Genomic DNA, 21,642 nt, shown 5'->3' on the forward strand with positions numbered 1-21,642 from the left:
TACAAGAGAAGACCCTTTTTGTCTCAACAAAAGAAAACAACACCGCAAATGAGATGTGTTTCCACCTATTGTTTACAAAAAAACTATTGAATTGACAGACCAATACATTTTTCTCTTGTGTTGTGTTAGGTTATCCTACATGAAATGAAATCTATTACTGGTAGGCAGTGATTATGTGTTGGCTTAACAGGGCTATGCGTAGCTAGCAGGAGCTCTCCTCATCTACAGTACCAATACACTCTCTCACTATGCTGTTCCTTCCACCATTCACTTGATGTTTTCACCCTGTACCTGATAAGCTACGTGTGTTTCAGGCAGGTAAGAGCTGGTAGTATTATATCCAGCTGTGTTTCAGGCAGGTACGAGCTGGTAGTATTATATCCAGATGTGTTTCAGGCAGGTAAGAGCTGGTAGTATTATATCCAGCTGTGTTTCAGGCAGGTAAGAGCTGGTAGTATTATATCCAGATGTGTTTCAGGCAGGTAAGAGCTGGTAGTATTATATCCAGCTGTGTTTCAGGCAGGTAAGCGCTGGTAGTATTATATCCAGCTGTGTTTCAGGCAGGTAAGAGCTGGTAGTATTATATCCAGATGTGTTTCAGGCAGGTAAGAGCTGGTAGTATTATATCCAGATGTGTTTCAGGCAGGTAAGAGCTGGTAGTATTATATCCAGATGTGTTTCAGGCAGGTAAGAGCTGGTAGTATTATATCCAGATGTGTTTCAGGCAGGTAAGAGCTGGTAGTATTATATCCAGATGTGTTTCAGGCAGGTAAGAGCTGGTAGTATTATATCCAGATGTGTTTCAGGCAGGTAAGAGCTGGTAGTATTATATCCAGATGTGTTTCAGGCAGGTAAGAGCTGGTAGTATTATATCCAGATGTGTTTCAGGCAGGTAAGAGCTGGTAGTATTATATCCAGATGTGTTTCAGGCAGGTAAGAGCTGGTAGTATTATATCCAGATGTGTTTCAGGCAGGTAAGAGCTGGTAGTACTATATCCAGATGTGTTTCAGGCAGGTAAGAGCTGGTAGTATTATATCCAGATGTGTTTCAGGCAGGTAAGAGCTGGTAGTATTATATCCAGATGTGTTTCAGGCAGGTAAGATCTGGTAGTATTATATCCAGATGTGTTTCAGGCAGGTAAGAGCTGGTAGTATTATATCCAGCTGTTTGGGGGACGGGCTCTGCAGCTCAAAGAAAAGACTAATTGATCCATGTGTTTTCAGGCCCCTAGTATTTTACCTTGTTTCGTGGCCTGTAGTCTATCCTGTTAGCCTGAATCGGACAAAGCTACCAGTGTCACGTTCTGACCCTACTTCTTGTGTTATTTGTTTGTTTTAGTTGGTCAGGACGTGAATTGGGTGGGCATTCTATGTTTTGTGTTTCTAGGTTGGTTTTCTGTGTTCGGCCTAGTATGGTTCTCAATCAGAGGCAGGTGCCGTTAGTTGTCTCTGATTGAGAATCATACTTGGGTAGCCTGGGTTTCACTGTTGTTTTGTGGGTGATTGTTTCCGTGTCTGTGTTTGTTCGCCACATGGTACTGTTTCGGTTTTGTTCACGTTTATTGTTTTGTATTGAGTTTATGTTTTATTAAACGATATGGACACTTACCACGCTGCGCATTGGTCCTCCGATCCTCAGAAGAGGAGGAGGAAAACCTTTACAACCAGTCTCACGGTAAAGTGTTTGGAGGGAACATGCTCTCAGAGGGAGGCTCTGCATGTTTGCTACATCTAATAGTGGTTCAGCTGATGGGCAGGGCGATCTCATTTGGTGTACAGCATCTGACTGAGTTACTCAGATTGTCTCTGAGTAATTTGTCACTTTGAGTAGTTGTTTTGTGATACTGGATGGTTCAGGGACCTGTTTGACTGTCACCATGCACAATTGGTTGATGTGAATGGGACTTAATGAGGAGGTATTGGCTGACAGCCCATTAACTGACACTGAACAACTCCTATCTTAGGTCCTTCTTTTAGGCTTATGCCCCTTTAACAGTTGAACACAGCCTCTGACTAACTAGCGATACAGTAATTTACTTATCTGCTCTGACAGAAATCCCTAATCATTGCATTAGGCACAGAGCTAAGCTGGACTAATCCCCATCAAATGTGTAAGTCCACCTATATATATGTTAAAACATCCAAACAATACAAACAGGACACACTTGTGGCTCACTAGAGAGAAGTGGATTTGAGAAAGGAAGTGGATGATTCAGTGAGGAGAGACTGAGGATGGGGGAGTCAGTATGTCCCTCGGCACATCTTTGTCCACCTCCAGCTAACATAAGCCTCGTCCTACACCTGAAATCTCTGCCATAACAGCCAAAGCTTTGCCCTTCCGGAATCAAATAGAAACAGTCACAAATCCCCTCTCTGCAGATCCATGGCACATAAATGTTGCTTCAGGGCCTCTAGAGAAAGTCTTCTTCTAAATGTCTCCTCACCTTGTCATGGTGACATCACCCTGCTGAAGACATTGCATTCACACTCTAGGGAGCCCAGCCAGTCAGTATTTGACATTTCCCTTGAGAGGATGGGACACAGATGCCTCATGCCTGACCTGGGGCTGCAGTCTGGCTGCTCATTTGACTAAATGGGTAACACTTTATTTATAGATGCTCTACAGACTATCAGTAACATTTGAACTAACTATCAGTAACATTCTACTAACCCTAACGCTAGTCCTAACACTAACCATAACCCTTATCCTAACCCTAAACTTAAGCCGTACCTTAACCCTTATTATAAACCTAACCTTAACCCTAACCCTAACCTTAGCAGGCAGTTGCTTATCAACAGAAAATGTGTTGATAGTATGACCATCTGTAAAGTATCCAGACTATCCAAATAAAATGTGACCTAGATGGTGTTCAACAAGTAATATTTATGTTCTCTCTAAAAGCTAGTGGTCCAAATCATTGACCCCCCTCCTTATAAATAAAGTAGTCAAAAGTTTAGTTTTTCGTGCCATGTTCATAGCACGTAATGACGACATCAACCTTGTGACTACAAACTTGTTGGATGCCTTTGCAGTTTGTTTTGGTTGTGTTTCAGATTATTTTGTGCCCAATAGAAATGAATGGTAAATAATGTATTGTGTCATGTTGGATGCTACCATAATTACAGATGATCCTGTGTATAATGATGAGTGAGAAAGTTACCGTGTCAAAGATCACACCACCAAGACATGTGTCTTGCCCAACTCACGCCTCCCCCTTGAGCTTAATGAGCTGGCCTAGATTATCCCTGCTTCAGGCCTATTACCCACGGGCATTGCCCTTCCAGCCCAGTCCCGATCCCAGCATCCCACTGATACCAGTGGCGTAGAGCTCGGCGGCCGACAGCTGGAGTGGAAGAAACCTTTTTACTAAAAACCACTCAGTGGGGTGTCCAGCTCAGGGGCAGGGCGACCCATAGTTCATCAGGCTCTCCCAGGACTATAACACCAGGGAAACTATAAGACCAGGGAAACTATAAGACCAGGGAAACTATTCGACCAGGGAAACTATACGACCAGGGAAACTATAAGACTAGGGGAACCATAATATCAGGGAATCCGTAAGACCAGGGAAACAATTAGACCAGGGGAAGCTTTTAAATTTTTAATTTCACCTTTATTTAACCAGGTAGGCTAGTTGAGAACAAGTTCTCATTTGCAACTGCGACCTGGCCATGATAAAGCAAAGCAGTGTGACACAGACAACAACACAGAGTTACACATGGAGTAAACAATAAACAAGCCAATAACACAATAAAAAAATCAATGACACAGTAGAAAAAGAAAGTCTATATACAGTGTGTGCAAAAGGCATGAGGAGGTAGGCAATAAATAGGCCATAGGAGCGAATAGTTACAATTTAGAAGATGCAAGTAGAGATACTGGTGTGCAAAAGAGCAGAAGAGCAGAAGGTTGGTAAGGGAAATAAAAGTCTCCAACTTCAGCGATTTTTGCAACTGGTTCCAGTCACTGGCAGCAGAGAACTGGAAGGAAAGGTGGCCAAATGACGTGTTGGCTTTGGAGATGATCAGTGAGATATACCTGCTGGAACGTGTGCTACGGGTGGGTGTTGTTATCATGACCAGTGAACTGAGATAAGGCGGAGCTTTACCTAGCATAGACTTATAGATGACCTGGAGCCAGTGGGTCCGGCGACGAATATGTAGTGAGGGCCAGCCGACTAGAGCATACAGGTCGCAGTGGTGGGTGGTATAAGGTGATTTTGTAACTAAACGGATGGCACTGTGATAGACTGCATCCAGTTTGCTGAGTAGAGTGTTGGAAGCTATTTTGTAGATGACATCGCCGAAGTCGAGGATCGGTAGGATAGTCAGTTTTACTAGGGTAAGTTTGGCGGTGTGAGTGAAGGAGGCTTTGTTGCGAAATAGAAAGCCGATTCTAGATTAGATTTTTGATAGGAGATGTTTAATATGAGTCTGGAAGGAGAGTTTCCAGTCTAGCCAGACACCTAGGTATTTATAGTTGTCCACGTATTCTAGGTCGGACCGTCCAGGGTGGTAATGCTAGTTGGGTGTGGACAGCGAAAGGTTGAAAAGCATGCATTTGGTTTTACTAGAGTTTAAGAGCAGTTGGAGGCCACGGAAGGAGTGTTGTATGGCATTGAAGTTCGTTTGGAGGTTAGTTAGCACAGTGTCCAAGGAAGGTCCAGAAGTATACAGAATGGTGTCATCTGCGTAGAGGTGGATCAGGGAATCGCCCGCAGCAAGAGCGACATTATTGATATATACAGAGAAAAGAGTCGGCCCGAGAATTGAACCCTGTGGTACCCCCATAGAGACTGCCAGAGGTCCAGACAACATGCCCTTGGCCAGTTCGATGAAAACGGCTGCGCAGTCCTGTCTTTTATTGATGGCGGTTATGATATCGTTTAGTACCTTGAGCTTGGCTGAGGTGCACCCGTGACTGGCTCGGAAGCCGGATTGCACAGCGGAGAAGGTATGGTGGGATTCGAAATGGTCAGTGATCTGTTTATTAACTTGGCTTTTGAAGACTTTAGATAGGCAAGGCAGGATGGATTTAGGTCTGTAACAGTTTGGGTCTAGGGTGTCACCCCATTTGAAGAGGGGGATGACCGCGGCAGCTTTCCAATCTTTAGGGATCTCGGACGATACGAAAGAGAGGTTGAACAGGCTGGTAATAGGGGTTGCAACAATGCGGCGGATAGTTTTAGAAAGAGAGGGTTCAGATTGTTTAGCCCAGCTGATTTGTACAGGTCCAGGTTTTGCAGCTCTTTCAGAACATCTGCTGTCTGGATTTGGGTGAAGGAGAAGCTGGGGAGGCTTGGGTGAGTAGCTGCGGGGGGAGGCGGAGCTGTTGGCCGAGGTTGGAGTCGCCAGGAGGAAGCCATGGCCAGCCGTTGAGAAATGCTTATTGAAATTTTCGATTATCATGGATTTATCAGTGGTGACTGTGTTACCTAGCCTCAGTGCAGTGGGCAGCTGGGAGGAGGTGTTCTTGTTTTCCATGGACTTTACAGTGTCCCAACATTTTTGGGAGTTAGAGCTACAGGATGCAAATTTCTGCTTGAAAAAGCTGGCCTTTGCTTTCCTGACTGACTGTGTGTATTGGTTCCTGACCTCCCTGAACAGTTGCATATCGTGGGGACTATTCTATGCTATTGCAGTCCGCCACAGGATGTTTTTGTGCTGGTCAAGGGCAGTCAGGTCTGGAGTGAACCAAGGGCTACATCTGTTCTTAGTTCTGCATTTTTTTTACGTGGCATGCTTATAAGACCAGGGGAAAAATAAGATCAGGGGAAAAATAATACCAGGGAAACTATAAGTCCAGGGGAGCTATAAGACCAGGGGAGCTATAAGACAAGGGAAACCATAAGACCAGGGAAACTATAAGACCAGGGAAACTATAAATTCAGGGGAGCTATAAGACCAGGGAAACTATAAGTCCAGGGGAGCTATAAGACCAGGGAAACTATAAGACCAGGGGAAAATAAGACCAGGGAAACTATAAGTCCAGGGGAGCTATAAGACCAGGGGAGCTATAAGACAAGGGAAACCATGAGACCAGGGAAACTATAAGACCAGGGAAACTATAAGTTCAGAGGAGCTATAAGACCAGGGAAACTATAAGTCCAGGGGAGCTATAAGACCAGGGGAGCTATAAGACAAGGGAAACCATAAGACCAGGGAAACAAAAAAAAAACAGGGAACCTAGAGTGATGGTATACTTTCTCTGCTTGGCATCTGTTATTATTAAATACATATTTTGTTTTACAACTACGGGTGCGCGTCACAAACCCTTCACCTGTGGACCTGGAGGTACTCCCCGTTATGGGACCTAGTGTCTCACGGGACTAAATTGGATAGTCATCGTGTCATGCCTTAGTCCCGCGAGACTAAATGGTATAGCCACCGTGTCATGCCTTAGTCCCGGGAGACGAAATGGTATAGTGACCGTGTCATGCCTTACTCCCACGAGACTAAATGGTATAGTCACCATGTCATGCCTTAGCCTAACTAACATCCTAGACATTGCTATACACACCTCAAGCATGGGCCCACACGGTAACAAAGAGAGGAAGCCCTCTGTTTTATTTCGGTCAGTGGCCCTGCAAGAGGAAATCCACCCACTGTTTTTATTTAAGCAAAGCCATTCAGTCTACTTGTCCTATGGATACCTTAGTCAACCAGAGCCCCTCAGTCCAGAGGCGCCAGAGCCCCTCAGTTCAGAGGCGCCAGAGCCCCTCAGTCCAGAGGCGCCAGAGCTCCTCAGTCCAGTGCTGCCAGAGCCTTCCTCTCCAGCGTTGCCGGAGCTGCCCGTCTGCCCAGCGCCGCCTGAGCTGCCGGTCTGTCCAGAGCCGCTAGAGCCTCCCGTCTGTCCAGAGCCGCTAGAGTCTCCCGTCTGTCCAGAGCCGCTAGAGTCTTCCGTCTGTCCAGAGCCGCTAGAGTCTCCCGTCTGTCCAGAGCCGCTAGAGTCTCCCGTCTGTCCAGAGCTGCTAGAGTCTCCCGTCTGTCCAGAGCCGCTAGAGTCTCCCGTCTGTCCAGAGCCGCCAGTCAGCATGTAGCTGCCATAGCTGCCAGAGCCGCCAGTCAGCCAGGATCTTCCAGAGCCGCCAGTCAGCCAAGATCTTCCAGAGCTGCCAGTCAGCCAGGATCTTCCAGAGCCGCCAGTCAGCCAAGATCTTCCAGAGCCGCCAGTCAGCCAGGATCTTCCAGAGCCGCCAGTCACCCAGGATCTTCCAGAGCCGCCAGTCAACCAGGATCTTCCAGAGCCACCAGTCAGCCAGGATCTACCAGAGCCGCCAGTCAGCATGGAGCAGCCAGAGCCGCCAGTCAGCATGGAGCAGGCAGAGCCGCCAGTCAGCCAGGATCCGCCAGACCCGCCAGTCTGCCAGGATCCACCAGATCCGCCAGTCTGCCAGGATCCGGCAGTCTGCCAGGATCCGCCAGAGCTGCCAGTCTGCCAGGATCCGCCAGAGCCGCCAGTCAGCCAGAATCCGCCATTCAGCCAGGATCCGCCATTCAGCCAGGATCCACCAGTCAGCCAGGATCTGCCAGAACCACCAGTCAGCCAGGATCTGCCAGAGCCATCAACCTGCCTGAGTTTCCTCTCAGTCTTGAGCTTCCTCTCAGTCTTGAGCTTCCTCTCAGTCTTGAGCTTCCTCTCAGTCCTGAGCTACCCCTCAGTCCTGAGCTACCTCAGTCCCGAGCTGCCCCTCAGTCCGGAGCTGCCCCTCAGTCCAGTGGGGCCCGTTGTTCCAGTTTCAACTGACCAGAGCCCTAGGACCATGCCCCAGGACTACCTGACATGATGACTCCTTGCTGTCCCCAGTCCACCTGGCCATGCTGCTGCTCCAGTTTCAACTTCCACCTGACTGTGCTGCTGCTCCAGTTTCAACTGTTCTGCCTTATTATTATTCGACCATGCTGGTCATTTATGAACATTTGAACATCTTCGCCATGTTCTGTTATAATCTCCACCCGGCACAGCCAGAAGAGGACTGGCCACCCCACATAGCCTGGTTCCTTTCTAGGTTTCTTCCTAGGTATTGGCCTTTCTAGGGAGTTTTTCCTAGCCACCGTGCTTCTCCACCTGCATTGCTTGCTGTTTGGGGTTTTAGGCTGGGTTTCTGTACAGCACTTTGAGATATCAGCTGATGTACGAAGGGCTATATAAATAAATTTGATTTGATTTGATTTGATTTAGGGTTCCTAGGCCAAGGTCAGCGGCGAGGGTCGCCACTCAAGGGACGCTAAGGAGGTGGACTAAGACAATTATGGAGTGGGGTCCACGTCCAGCGCCAGAGCCGCCACCGCGGACAGATGCCCACCCAGACCCTCCCCTATAGGTTTAGGTTGTGCGGTCGGAGTCCGCACCTTGGGGGGGGGGGGGTACTGTCACGTTCTGACCATCGTTCTTGTGTGTTTTCCTTGTTTTAGTGTTGGTAAGGACGTGAGCTGGGTGGGCATTCTATGTTGTGTGTCCGGTTTGTCTATTTCTATGTTTGACCTGATATGGTTCTCAATCAGAGACAGGTGTTAGTCATTGTCTCTGATTGGGAACCATATTTAGGTAGCCTGTTTTGTGTTGGGTTTTGTGGGTGGTTGTCTCCTGTGTTTGTACCACACAGGACTGTTTCGGGTTTTCATGTTTCTTGTTTTTGTAGTTTATTCATGTATAGTTTCGTTATTAAAGAACCGTGAATTATAACCACTCTGCGTTTTGGACCACTTCTCTTTCACCGGAAGAAAACCGTTACAGAGGGAGAGCTTTGTATGCGTCTCTGTGGGCAGTAAAGGTGTTCTAGAGCCTTTCTACCAGCATCGGTTTGTGGTGGTAAATAGACGGCTACGAATAATATAGATGAGAACTCTCTTGGTAGACAGTGTGGTCTACAGCTTATCGTGAGTTATTCTAACTCAGGCAAGCAATACCTCGAGACTTCTTTAATATTTAACATTGCACACCAGCAGTTATTGACAAATAGACACCCCCCCCCACCCCTCGTCTTACCAGACGTAGCTGCTCTGTCCTGCCGCTACATGGAGAAGCCAGCCAGCTCTGTATTATCTGTGGCGTCGTTCAGCCACGTCTCGGTGAAACATAAGATATTACCGTTTTTAATGTCCCGTTGGTAGGACAGTCTTAATCGTAGATCATCCAGTTTGTTTTCCAATGATTGCACGTCAGCCAATAATACGGAGGGAAGTGGTGGTTAACCTACTCATCGGCAAATTCTTACAAGGCACCCCGCCCTCCTCCCCCTTTTCCTCCATCTTTTCTTCAAGGTGATTACAGAAATTTGGGCCGTATATCCTTCGCGTTGGAAAACATCTTCATCCAGTACACAGTGAGTAATCGCTGTTCTGATATCCAGAAGCTCTATTTGGTTATAAGAGACGGTAGCAGCAACATTATGTACAAAATTAGTTACAAACAATATGAAAAAACAAACAAAAAAGCACAGCTGTTTAGGAGTCCGTAAAACGGCAGCCATCCCATCCGGCGCCATGTTTCCTCAGCATGGAAATGTCTGAGCAGGTGTGACAAAGTATACAGTTCACAGGCGCCGCTGAAGTGGCAGAGTGGACACAAAGCACGAGGGGTTAATGGAGAGTTGACAAACAGTAAATTACATTCAAGCCTGTGGAAAAACACTCTGGGGTGTGCAAACACTGTCTGCTGTCCTCTCCAGAGAACACCTCCTCATCAGCTTTGGTCAGTCCCCACATTGAGGGTTAATCGAATCATAAAAAAACCTCTGCTCTCCCTCCATTGCTTCCATTGCTTTAGATCACGTGTCAAACTCATTCCACAGAGGGCCCAGTGCTCCGCTCCTACCTTGGACTTGATTGATGAATTAAGGTCACCTATTAGTACGGAACTTACATCACCTGGTTGTCTAGGTCTTCATTGAAAGGAAAGAACAAAAACCAGCAGACGCTTGGCTCTCTATGGGTTGAGTTTGACCCCCTGCTTTAGATAAACCCTCTCTACTCCTTAGAAGATGAAGAGCCCACAATCTGACCTTTACATGCCACTTCCTAGAAATTACATTCATCCTGATTTACCACAAATGATACTTCCCCTATACCAGGTCTGTCAGTTTAAGGTGCCCTCTATTTCTCTCCCCTGTCTGCACGGCTCTCTGAGAATGCACATAGATTTGCCTATTGATATTCTGGCTAGTTTTCTACAGCAGTCTCCAACGCCATCTGTGAAAAATGACAGTGTCATGTACGACCTCTGTCATCCTGTCAGACCACACCAACAATAGGGCTGTGCTGATTTACAGCACTAGAGGAGGAGCTCTTTATACAGGAACAACTTAGCAAATGCCACAAAATAGATCTTGGACAATGTAATTCAAAGGTTCAACTCATAGGTCATTCCTGAAGATGAAGCATTAGCTAACTATAGGACTAACTAATGTTGTCCTTCCTAACCCAGTTATGCAAATCACCACAGTATGACAGTATGAATATGCAAAGTTGTTTTTGTCAGATGAAGGGCAAGAGAAATATAATCTATTCCCTTAGCCTACTTTCAGTTGGTAACAGTTTCTGAGCCAGGTCAAAATTGCTATGAAAAACCAAGATGCACACAGACCAAATTCTAAGATGAGTCAATTTCCTCCTGTCACATTGAGTGTCCCCGTGTGACTGCCGCCACTAGACAAACACAATCACGCTACTTACCCAAATGCTACCAATATTGCCTTTCACTACGCGTTACTGCATTCATAATTGACCTGCAACTGAAAAACACTGGACGTATGTTTCCTGTGTTAGATGAGCAGTAATTAGCAGTCTTTCCATTCTTTGTTTATTGGTGCATTTTCAGTAATCTTGCGATCATATAGAATCTCAACTAGATACCATGTTTTTGGGGTTAGGACAACCATTGTTTATGCACTGAAAGAATACAGACCTGTACAAACAGGGATACTTCAGTCAAATTAGGCCTATGTTCAGACTTCATAACACAGCAAGACTTCTGACACGGCAGAAAGTAAGAGTTATTACCTCTAGTTAAATCTTGTTTTGGCTCATGCTCTGTGGAAAATGTCCCAGGTGTCATTGTTGGCAGAAAGATGTGCCATTTTTTCCACTGGGCTACAAGGACAGTAGCGGCACCCCTGAAATAGCTCATTATCAACAGGCAGACATATTAACGGCAACATCTGGCAGCCAGGTCATCACTCTGCTGGAGTGCCGTAGGCGACAACTGCCAGGACAGGCATCATGTTTGGGAGGGGGTAATGACACGGAAAGAATGTGCACAATAGTAACTGTCACTGGTACACCTTGATGGGCTAACACTCTAAAAACAGACACTTCCCAACAGCTTGTCACTATATTTACAGTATTCTTTCCGGCAGTGCTAACGACTGGCAAAAAAACTAATATTAGTTTTTGAATCGAAAGATAACTAAATCCTGCTGTGGCACGTAGCAAGATATAGTGCTGGGTTCAGCCTCATTGGAGAAGACCGAGGTATCCTGGAAAACAGAATCACTACAGGGTTGTGCTTGGCTGAGGCTACAGTCATGAAACCCATTACACTTGGTAATGTGACGCTCTACATGGCCACTGTCATCAGCTGAGCGTATCTCCCAGGTACTACGCTCCCGTAGAGAATGACAATATATCCTGTTTCCTTTTTTATACTGCTGGGGGACTCTCCTGTTGTCCACAGCCATCCATACTATGCATGGCAATGAGTGGGCCTGCCGCTGGCTCATTGTGGTATTCACACGGTGCCGCACGGTCTCTCCCCTCTCTGTCTCATGGGTGTTTGTGGCTCAGTAGTCGTATCAGGTTGCAGAAATAACCCATTGGCCCTGCCCTGCGCTGGGGCCTCCTCTATAAAGCTTGGTTCCATTATGCCATGTTCTACTGTGAAGGTCCAGAGCCAACTGTCTCAAGGGTACAGGGAGAGGAACAGGTGTCTGGATATTTTTCAGATGCTGGGAACAAACTTGGAGCAACATGGAACTAGGGAATTAATGGAAACAATTTGGTCCAGTAATTAGATTATGGAAATGAATCACACCTGGTGTGAAGGAGCACATCCTCCAATCTGATGAACAAAGTCTTCAGTGATTATGAATAGAGCAATCTACAGTACACTATATATACACAAGTATGTCGCCTATTTCAGCCACACCCTTTGCTGACAGGTGTATAAAATCGAGCGCACAGCACACAGCAATGCAATCTCATTGTCAGTAGAATGGCCACTGAAGAGTTCAGTGACTTTCAACGTGGCACCGTCATAAGATGTCACCTTTCCAACAAGTCACTTGTTGGAAAGGTGACTCTGCCCTGTTCCAGTGAAGGGAAATCTTAACGCTACAGCATACAATGACATTCTAGATGATTCTGTGCTTCCAATCTTTGTGGCAACAGTTTGGAGAAGGCCTTTTCTTGTTTAACATGACAATGCTCCTGTGCACAAAGCGACGTCCATACAGAAATGGTTTGTTGAGATTTGTGTGAAATAACTTGACTGGCCTGCACAGAGCCCTGACCTTAACCCCATCAAACACCTTTGGGATGAATTGGAACACTGACTGCGACCAGGCCTAATCGCCAAACATCAGTGCCCGACATCACTAATGCTCCTGTGACTGAATGGAAGCAGGTCCCCGCAGACAATGTGGAAAGCCTTCCCAGAAGAGTGGAGGCTGTTGTGACAGCAAAGGGGGAATCAATCACATATTAATGGCCATGATTTTTGAACGATACGTTCGACGAGCATGTGTCCACATACTTTTGGTCATGTAGTGTACGTAAGGACTTTGGAATGTGATGATTTGGCGAAATGGAAGTGTGAACAAAAATGTTATTTATATTGGTCGCTGAATGTTGATAATACTGGTATGATATGGTTAGTATGGTGGTTTTGAGGATCTATAACAACTCTAGTCTCATTCTGTGCATTGCCTTTTCACTGCATTAGCTCATCTCTTTCTCTCTCTCTCTGAATGTGTTACATTGAGGACATCAATTGACTTTGGGTAATGAGCCCTTATCGTACGAGTGCAGTCAGTTGTTGTACAGTGCAGGGTTCAGTCTCATAATGTGTGGGATGTGGAGGACTCAATGCACTACCCACTTTATGGGAGAGACAAGGACAAGAGATATGCATTCAGGTCAAGATGGAATGCTTCCTTTAGTAGATTAAGGCCATTCGAAATGCCTCGTCTGAGTGGTTTTACTCTCAGCACCAAAATACCAAAGTCATGACTCGTGGAGTACTTGAAGGTTTATGCAAATATGAACTGCCAGGACATCTCGGTGATTGGATGAGTCAAGTGTTATTTGAGAGTGCACAGTGAATTGTACACCGGATTCAGCATGGTACTCAGGGAACAGTCTTTCCCAGAATGTGTAATTAGATGTTAACTTTCTGGTAGGTACTATGATTTACCTGTCATACAGCACAAGCGGAATCCTCTCACACATACAGTGCATTCGGAAAGTATTCAGACTTAAAATAAATAATATGTATGTCACAGCCTTATTCTAAAAATGATTAAATAAATGTTTTTCTTCATCAATCTACACACAACACCCCATAATGGCAAAGTGAAAACAGGTTTTTCAAAACAGAAATAACTTATTTACATATGTTCTCAGACCCTTTGCTATGAGACTCGAAATTGAGCTCAGGTGCATCCTGTTTCCATTGATCCTCCTAGAGATGTTTCTACAACTTGACTGTAGAAACATGATTGTAGATTTGGAAAGGCACACACACGTCTATATAAGGTCCCACAATTGACAGTGCATGTCAGAGCAAAAACCAAGCCATGAGGTTGAAGGAATTGTCCATAGAGCTCAGAGACAGGATTGTGTCGAGGCACGCATTTCTGCAGCATTGAAGGTCCCCAAGAACACAAAGGCATCCATCATCCCCGGGCGTCGAAGATGTGGATGTCGATTAAGGCAGCCCCCCGCACCTCTCTGATTCAGAGGGGTTGGGTTAAATGCGGAAGACACATTTCAGTTGAATGCATTCAGTTATACAACTGACTAAGTATCCCCCTTTCCTTTCCTTTCCATTCTTAAATGGAAGAAGTTTGGAACCACCAAGACCCTTCCTAGCGCTGGCCGCCGGCCAAGCTGAGCAATCGGGGGAGAAGGGCCTCTTTCAAGGAGGTGACCTAGAACCGGATGGAGCTCCAGAGTTCCTCTGTGGAGATGGGAGAACCTTCCAGAAGGACAACCATCTCTGCAGCCCTCCACCAAATCAGGCCTTAATGGTAGAGTGGCCAGACGGAAGTCACTCCTCAGTAAAAGGCACATGAAAGCCCGCTTGGAGTTTGACAAAAGGCACCTAAAGGACTCTCACACCATGAGAACCACGATTCTCTGGTCTGATGAAACCAAGGTTGAACTCTTTGGCCTGAATGCCAAGCGTCACATCTGGAGGAAACCTGGCACGATCTCTACGGTGAAGCATGGTGGTGGCAGCATCATGTTGTGGGGATGTTTTTCAGCAGCAGGGACTGGGAGACAAGTCAGGGTTGAGGGAAAGATGAACAGAGCAAAGTACAGAGAGATCCTCGATAGAAACCTGCTCTAGAGGACTCAAGACCTCAGACTGGGGCGAAGGTTCATCATCCAACAGGACAACGACCCTAAGCACACAGCCAAGACAACACAGGAGTGGCTTCGTGACAAGTCTCTGAATGTCCTTGAGTGGCCCAGCCAGACCGCGGACTTGAATCCGATCTAACATCTCTGGAGAGACCTGAAAATAGCTGTGCAGCAACTCTCCCCATCCAACCTGACAGAGATTGAGAATTCTGCAGAGAAGAATGGGAGAAACTCACGAAATACTGTTGTGCCAAGCTTGTAGCGTCATACCCAAGAAGACTCAAGGCTGTAATCACTGCCAAAGATGCTTCAGAAAGTACTAGGAGTTAAGGGTCTCAATTGTTATGTACATGTGATATTTCAGTTTTTATGTTTAATACATTTGCAAACATTTCTGAAATCCAGTTTTTGTGGGGTATTGTGTGTAGATTGATGAGGGAAAAAACAATTTTACCCATTTTAGAATAAGGCTGTTACGTAACAAAATGTGGGGGTCTGAATACTTTCTGAATGCACCGTACATAATCAGTATAATGGAGTTTATCCTACTTCAATCACACATGGAATCTTAACCTTGTAAGCTGAATAGAGTAACAGCAATCATTTAAATTCACACCATAGATATAATAAAGCATTAAAAGTTTTTCTCAAATATAGGCTTCCTCTTTAAAGAGAACACAGGACGCCTGTGTCGTTCTCCTTGCCATGATGTCACTCTCACTCCTCTGTGAATCAGCGTGGCTGTCTACTCAATCTTAATTGCCCTGTATAGTGTTCTGCCAGCATCGCCGTCACCATGCTCCTGTCCTCTCCCCGTCCCCCCTCTGTGTCCTGCTTGTGATGTATTGCTCCTGCACTCTCCGTAGATGGAAAGCTCTGCTGCTCATTAAGATGGAGGAAGATAGCAGGAGTGGAAGGAAACGCAGACGAAAGGAAGGAGATAAAACATGGGCCTGTTGGATTTGTTCCACTTCATTGTTTTTGTATTTTCAGCCTCTTCCTCTACCTTTCTCCTTTGACGCAGAGCTTGACGACAAAGCCAAGCTACATCGTCCTTGAGCAGGTTGTTCCATTCACCTGAATGTTCTTGCCTGCTTTCCTGGCTGCTCCCGTTTGCACAGGTCAGATAGAATAGATGAATAACACATAGGAATAGGTCAAGGGAAAATGTGCTATAGTTAAAGGGAATACCTATAACCATACTACCCTGTTCACATTACTTGGCAGTTTTTCAGCAGGGTCAAGCTGTCTCTGAACCGCACCTTTTGTTCTGTAGCTTGACTCATTTTGTTACCGCCAGGTACAATCCAGGACACATACTTGCAACTTGTCTAGCTTCCTCAGTGGGTTGTGGGAATTGCGGTTCAAGAATCATTGATGTATGAAGGTTTTCTGTGGTCATTAACCTGCAGTAGAATCTGTCTAACACTTGTAAAATGACAACTTCAACTATGTCAGATAAGGGAGGAACAAAATGTGCAACATGCCAGACAAGTGGGCGACAACATTCCCTTGCAGTAATCTCCAGCCCAAAGCCCTGTGGGGTGTGATGTGTGACTGGAAATGAAACAGGCTGAAGGATGCTAATCCACGGAATACAACCTTGATCCAAGCATCAGATTCTCAATGCACAGCAAACAGACACTAAGGCTTTGAGAGGCGATGTCAAGACAGGTGGGAGCAGAGAGGGTGATTGTGACAGTAATCACTTAGGTAGGTCTTATCTCTGCTTCATCTTACTGTCATTATCTCTCATTCCCCTCCCAATGCAAAAGCCTCAGTATAGATGAATACATGACAGGTTGTATATAACCCGACCACGCATGCTGCTATTAGCACAGAGTCAAAAAGAAGATGGAATTCACACGTTACCTCAGAGCCCGTTAATGGGATTTCTCGCATTGTCTGCTCTCCTGACCTTAAACACGCCTGCATAGTGTGTTAATCAGCTTCCATCAGTCACTCAACATTGTCTGCTCTCCTGACCTTAAACACGCCTGCATAGTGTGTTAATCAGCTTCCATCAGTCCCTCAACATTGTCTGCTCTCCTGACCTTAAACACGCCTGCATAGTGTGTTAATCAGCTTCCATCAGTCACTCAACATTGTCTGCTCTCCTGACCTTAAACACGCCTGCATAGTGTGTTAATCAGCTTCCATCAGTCACTCAACATTGTCTGCTCTCCTGACCTTAAACACGCCTGCATAGTGTGTTAATCAGCTTCCATCAGTCACTCAACATTGTCTGCTCTCCTGACCTTAAACACGCCTGCATAGTGTGTTAATCAGCTTCCATCAGTCCCTCAACATTGTCTGCTCTCCTGACCTTAAACACGCCTGCATAGTGTGTTAATCAGCTTCCATCAGTCACTCAACATTGTCTGCTCTCCTGACCTTAAACACGCCTGCATAGTGTGTTAATCAGCTTCCATCAGTCACTCAACATTGCTTATTGTTTATTACTTTTGCTCTATTGGACCCAACATTATTACACTTTAGACACTGGTTACATATTTTCACCAATACCAGGTATTCTTGATCAAGTCCTCTCAAAAAGATGCTAATGAATGTCCTAATACTCATTGACAATGTCAGAACAAGCCTCACAAAATTGCTCAAAAACAAACTCCAATTAGCTTTCAGTCTCGAAAGCCCCGCTATATATTTCACAGGCACTGTCATAAATTAATCACGCTGTATATTAAACACTTCAGTTTCCCACTTTTAGCTCAACTCATTTGCATTACAGAGAGGAATGCAGGAATAGCTGTCCAAAACGGTTACTGCTTCGTTAAATGATGCTCACAGAGTTTACTAATAGTGACTGATTTCTTAGACAATGATCACATAGTTTGCTTTTCAAACATGAACGGCCACAGGGGAAGAAGTGCAACAGAGATGTATGAGCAAATCCTATAATTGAGCCAGGTAAGCAGTACGATCAAGAGACTTTCCACTGAGGAAGATCAGCCTCTGTATTTATGAAGTCGATATAGTCTTGTCTTAGGTTTTCATAGGACCACAAGCAAACAGTTCTTCAACAGGGACGGACAAACCAATAAGCCGTGAAGCCAGAACAAAATCAGCCTCATTAATTAGGAATGTGGCTGCAACAAGAACTTATGATGCAGCGCTTTGGCAATTTGAAGACACAAGGTCTCGGCCGCAAAGTTAGCCTCCCTCAGCTCTCTCGCTCTCTCTATCTTTCACTGTTAGTCTGTAATGCTTCTGCCAATTGTCCTTTGTAAGAGGATGAGCAGAAGAGAGAGAGAGGGGGGATTCATTGGCATTCATCCAGTCAAGATAGGGTAAACAACAGACATTACAAACTGATATTGATCAAAGTCTAAGAAACGAGACAGTGCAAGCAAAAGGCTGGACATGAAGAGAAATGGTGGATCCACGGGGGGAGAAGAGCTGGACGGAAACACTTCATATCAGTAGTCTATCTTGTTTTCTGAGATGGAGCTGTGAAAATGATGTGGCATTTTCCAAGCTAAATTAGCTCTGAGGAAAATTTAGGCTGCATTGTCGTATTAGTCAGTCTCATCTGCAGCTACAGTACGTGATCGGCAGAGACCTATAAATGATAGACGTTAAAAGCTGTTTTATGTTACAATGGAAGTACCTAATAGCCTCACAAAGGCCAGTAGCCCCTTTTGAACATGGAAACACAAGTGATGAACAATGAAAGAGGCAGAATTCTCTTTCTCTAACTTTTAAGCTTTGAACACAATTGACCTATTACTCCGGTGGGGGAGATAATAGATTCGGATTAATTCAAATGCATGCAGCCCTTTCTGCAAAAGCCAGACGAGGATCCATCCTTCACAGAGAAATTGCTGTGGTTTTGATCCCCCTCTTTGTAATGCAATTCAGATGAGGGTAACTGAAAAATGATAATTGACCAGAATGAAAAAGTCCTTGTCTCTTGAGATTAAATTCACTTCTGTCTCAGCCATTGGTGGCAAGGCCAACCGACCAGTGTAATGATGGTGAATCAGTCAAACAAAGAGAAAAGTTGACAAGCTGAACTGTGAGGTACTTACATTTTATCTGTAGTCTAACATCCCTAATATTTCTGTTAGAAAAAACATGATTTTAGTAGTTTTCTTACATAGTATGATGGTAGATGATCTATTATTGTACAATACATTCGGTAATGTATATAAGTGTTTACAGTATAGCAGCACTTCCTTCACACGCAAAAAATATGAAAATGACCCTTTTAAAAATGAGTTAATCTTGTTTCCTTTATGTTAGTAACATGTGCTCTCCCCAGGAACGCTAGCTGTTAGATGTTCCAGTGTTTACTGGGAAAGCTTCAAAAGGAACAAAGCCATGCAACATGTTACAGTGTTTATCGGGAAAGCTTCAAAAGGAACACGGCAATGCAACATGTTACAGTGTTTACCGGGAAAGCTTCAAAAGGAACACGGCAATGCAACATGTTACAGTGTTTACCGGGAAAGCTTCAAAAGGAACAAAGCCATGCAACATGTTACAGTGTTTACCGGGAAAGCTTCAAAAGGAACACGGCAATGCAACATGTTACAGTGTTTACCGGGAAAGCTTCAAAAGGAACACGGCAATGCAACATGTTCCAGTGTTACTGGGAAAGCTTCAAAAGGAACACGGCAATGCAACATGTTACAGTGTTTACCGGGAAAGCTTCAAAAGGAACACGGCAATGCAACATGTTCCAGTGTTACTGGGAAAGCTTCAAAAGGAACACGGCAATGCAACATGTTCCAGTGTTACTGGGAAAGCTTCAAAAGGAACACGGCAATGCAACATGTTACAGTGTTTACTGGGAAAGCTTCAAAAGGAACACGGCAATGCAACATGTTCCAGTGTTACTGGGAAAGCTTCAAAAGGAACACGGCAATGCAACATGTTCCAGTGTTACTGGGAAAGCTTCAAAAGGAACACGGCAATGCAACATGTTCCAGTGTTACTGGGAAAGCTTCAAAAGGAACACGGCAATGCAACATGTTCCAGTGTTACTGGGAAAGCTTCAAAAGGAACACGGCAATGCAACATGTTCCAGTGTCACTGGGAAAGCTTCAAAAGGAACACGGCAATGCAACATGTTCCAGTGTTACTGGGAAAGCATCAAAAGGAACACGGCAATGCAACATGTTCCAGTGTTACTGGGAAAGCTTCAAAAGGAACACGGCAATGCAACATGTTCCAGTGTTACTGGGAAAGCTTCAAAAGGAACACGGCAATGCAACATGTTCCAGTGTTACCGGGAAAGCATCAAAAGGAACAAAGAAATGCAATACGTGTATTTTTTTTTCAGTCAGACTGTCTGGGCAATTCAAAGGCACTTTATAAGCATTTCGAAGTGTTCACCTACTCACTGTACTTCTTGGAGCACAATTTTGCGCTTTTGTGCTTGTAATATATCTCAACTAATAGTTCTATCTTTCTTAGACCATCAATGGAGTAAAGAAAATGTTCCAACTCTGCCATTTGCCTGAAAGAAGTCTGCAACCTTGATTTCCAAGTAAGTAACCTTTTCACTTCTATCAAGTTGAAATGTCATCCTAACAGAAGCAGCTGTGTTTGCTGGTATACCTAAAGATAGCTCTGCAATGCTGCTATAGGGCACCACCATTCACCAGGTCAGATTACTTTGAAAAGGGAAGGAGCAAAAAAGACTGGAACCATGTGCAGGTAAATGAGTTGAAACTTTTAGTGTAGGTGATTTGATATGGTATAGCTGTGTGTATACTGTACACTGTATATATCTGGTAACGACACAGGCGTCACACATCAGAAATTACATGCATCATTCAAGTTTAAAGTTTTAACGACATGCACAAGTACAGTGAAATGCCTTTCTTTGCTAGCTCTAACCCAGTGGTCACCAACCAGTCGATCACCAAACATTTCTGTAAAAAAAACAATGATAAAGCCTTGCATTCCTATTGGTTTTATTCTATTCACAGTGTTGATGGTAGGTGCATTTGATTCAGCAGCCCTAGCTCCGGGAAGGCAAAGTGTTCCCATTTTCAACCATTTCATGTGTCTGGAGGTAGAACTCCGCTTTCCCGGCAGGCCCACTGAGCAAATCAAGTGCACCTATAGGCCTACCGCTTGCCAATCAGATAGCTCATATCACCTTGTCTGCACAGTTTCCTCGAGCCATAGACTGTAAAATGATGCCTGGAAGGCAGCGAAGTTGATAATGTGAGACTTCAAAACGTTTAAAACCATTACTAGAGAGAGACTCAACGAATACAGCAAAGAGCTGCTGTTTTTATGAGTAGGTTCATGTTTAAGTTGTTATTCAGCACTGTCAACACTTTGTTCAGCACTTTTATAAGCCATAAAATGGGCATTCTCCCTACTTCCACTCACGCTACAACCATCACTGCAGCTGTAATGAATGAGTAGCAAAGTGTTTCGATAAGCTCGGGTTGTTATTATTAGTGCCTTGTGTCTTTTTACATATCGAAGAACAGTTCACTTTCTCTGGTCATAGGAGTAACAACATGAATTGGTGCATGAAGCAGAAGTAATAGTGTGACTTAAGTTTCGTCATCAGCTGGAAGACTGTGTCCCCTTCTCACAGGGGAGGGCGGGAGAGAGGAGGGACGGTAAGTCTGGTGAGAGGCAGCCTCACTGCTGCTCCCTCCATTCCTCAGATGGACCCATCAGATGCAGGCCATCAGTCCAGTAAAAAAAGAAGCACATTGTTATGCTCACTCAGCTGTGCCTCACAAGTAATACCACACATACTCTATTACCAGGGTGATCATATACCTACAGTTTTGAAATACAGTTTCAAAATGGTCTGAGAAGAACAACATTGGCAGGGCAATCCAAGCTTAGCCAATATGCAGTGATAATGTATTGGGTCTATATCATACTGCACAAACCACATTGCTACAGAACTGTTTTTAATTGGTTAATGTTGCATATGCTTGCATTTTGACTCAGAAAGTGATCTTGACTCAGAAAACTCTAAACTCAACAATGCAGTAGTCAATAACAAGGTAATACTAAAAATAACAAGGTAGAACAAAAACACAAGATATACAAATAAGA

At 44.8% G+C, this 21,642-nt stretch overlaps 1 protein-coding gene across 1 annotated transcript in view; it reads right to left on the minus strand.

Annotated features, from left to right (window-relative positions):
* LOC109879464 (muscarinic acetylcholine receptor M2-like) overlaps nt 1–21,642 on the minus strand; it is a 69,530-nt gene that overhangs the window by 2,098 nt on the left and 45,790 nt on the right. The gene's annotated exons all lie outside the window — the stretch shown is intronic.

This window comes from Oncorhynchus kisutch, linkage group LG19 (assembly GCF_002021735.2).
Source record: "Oncorhynchus kisutch isolate 150728-3 linkage group LG19, Okis_V2, whole genome shotgun sequence".
Taxonomy (NCBI): Eukaryota; Metazoa; Chordata; class Actinopteri; order Salmoniformes; family Salmonidae; genus Oncorhynchus; species Oncorhynchus kisutch.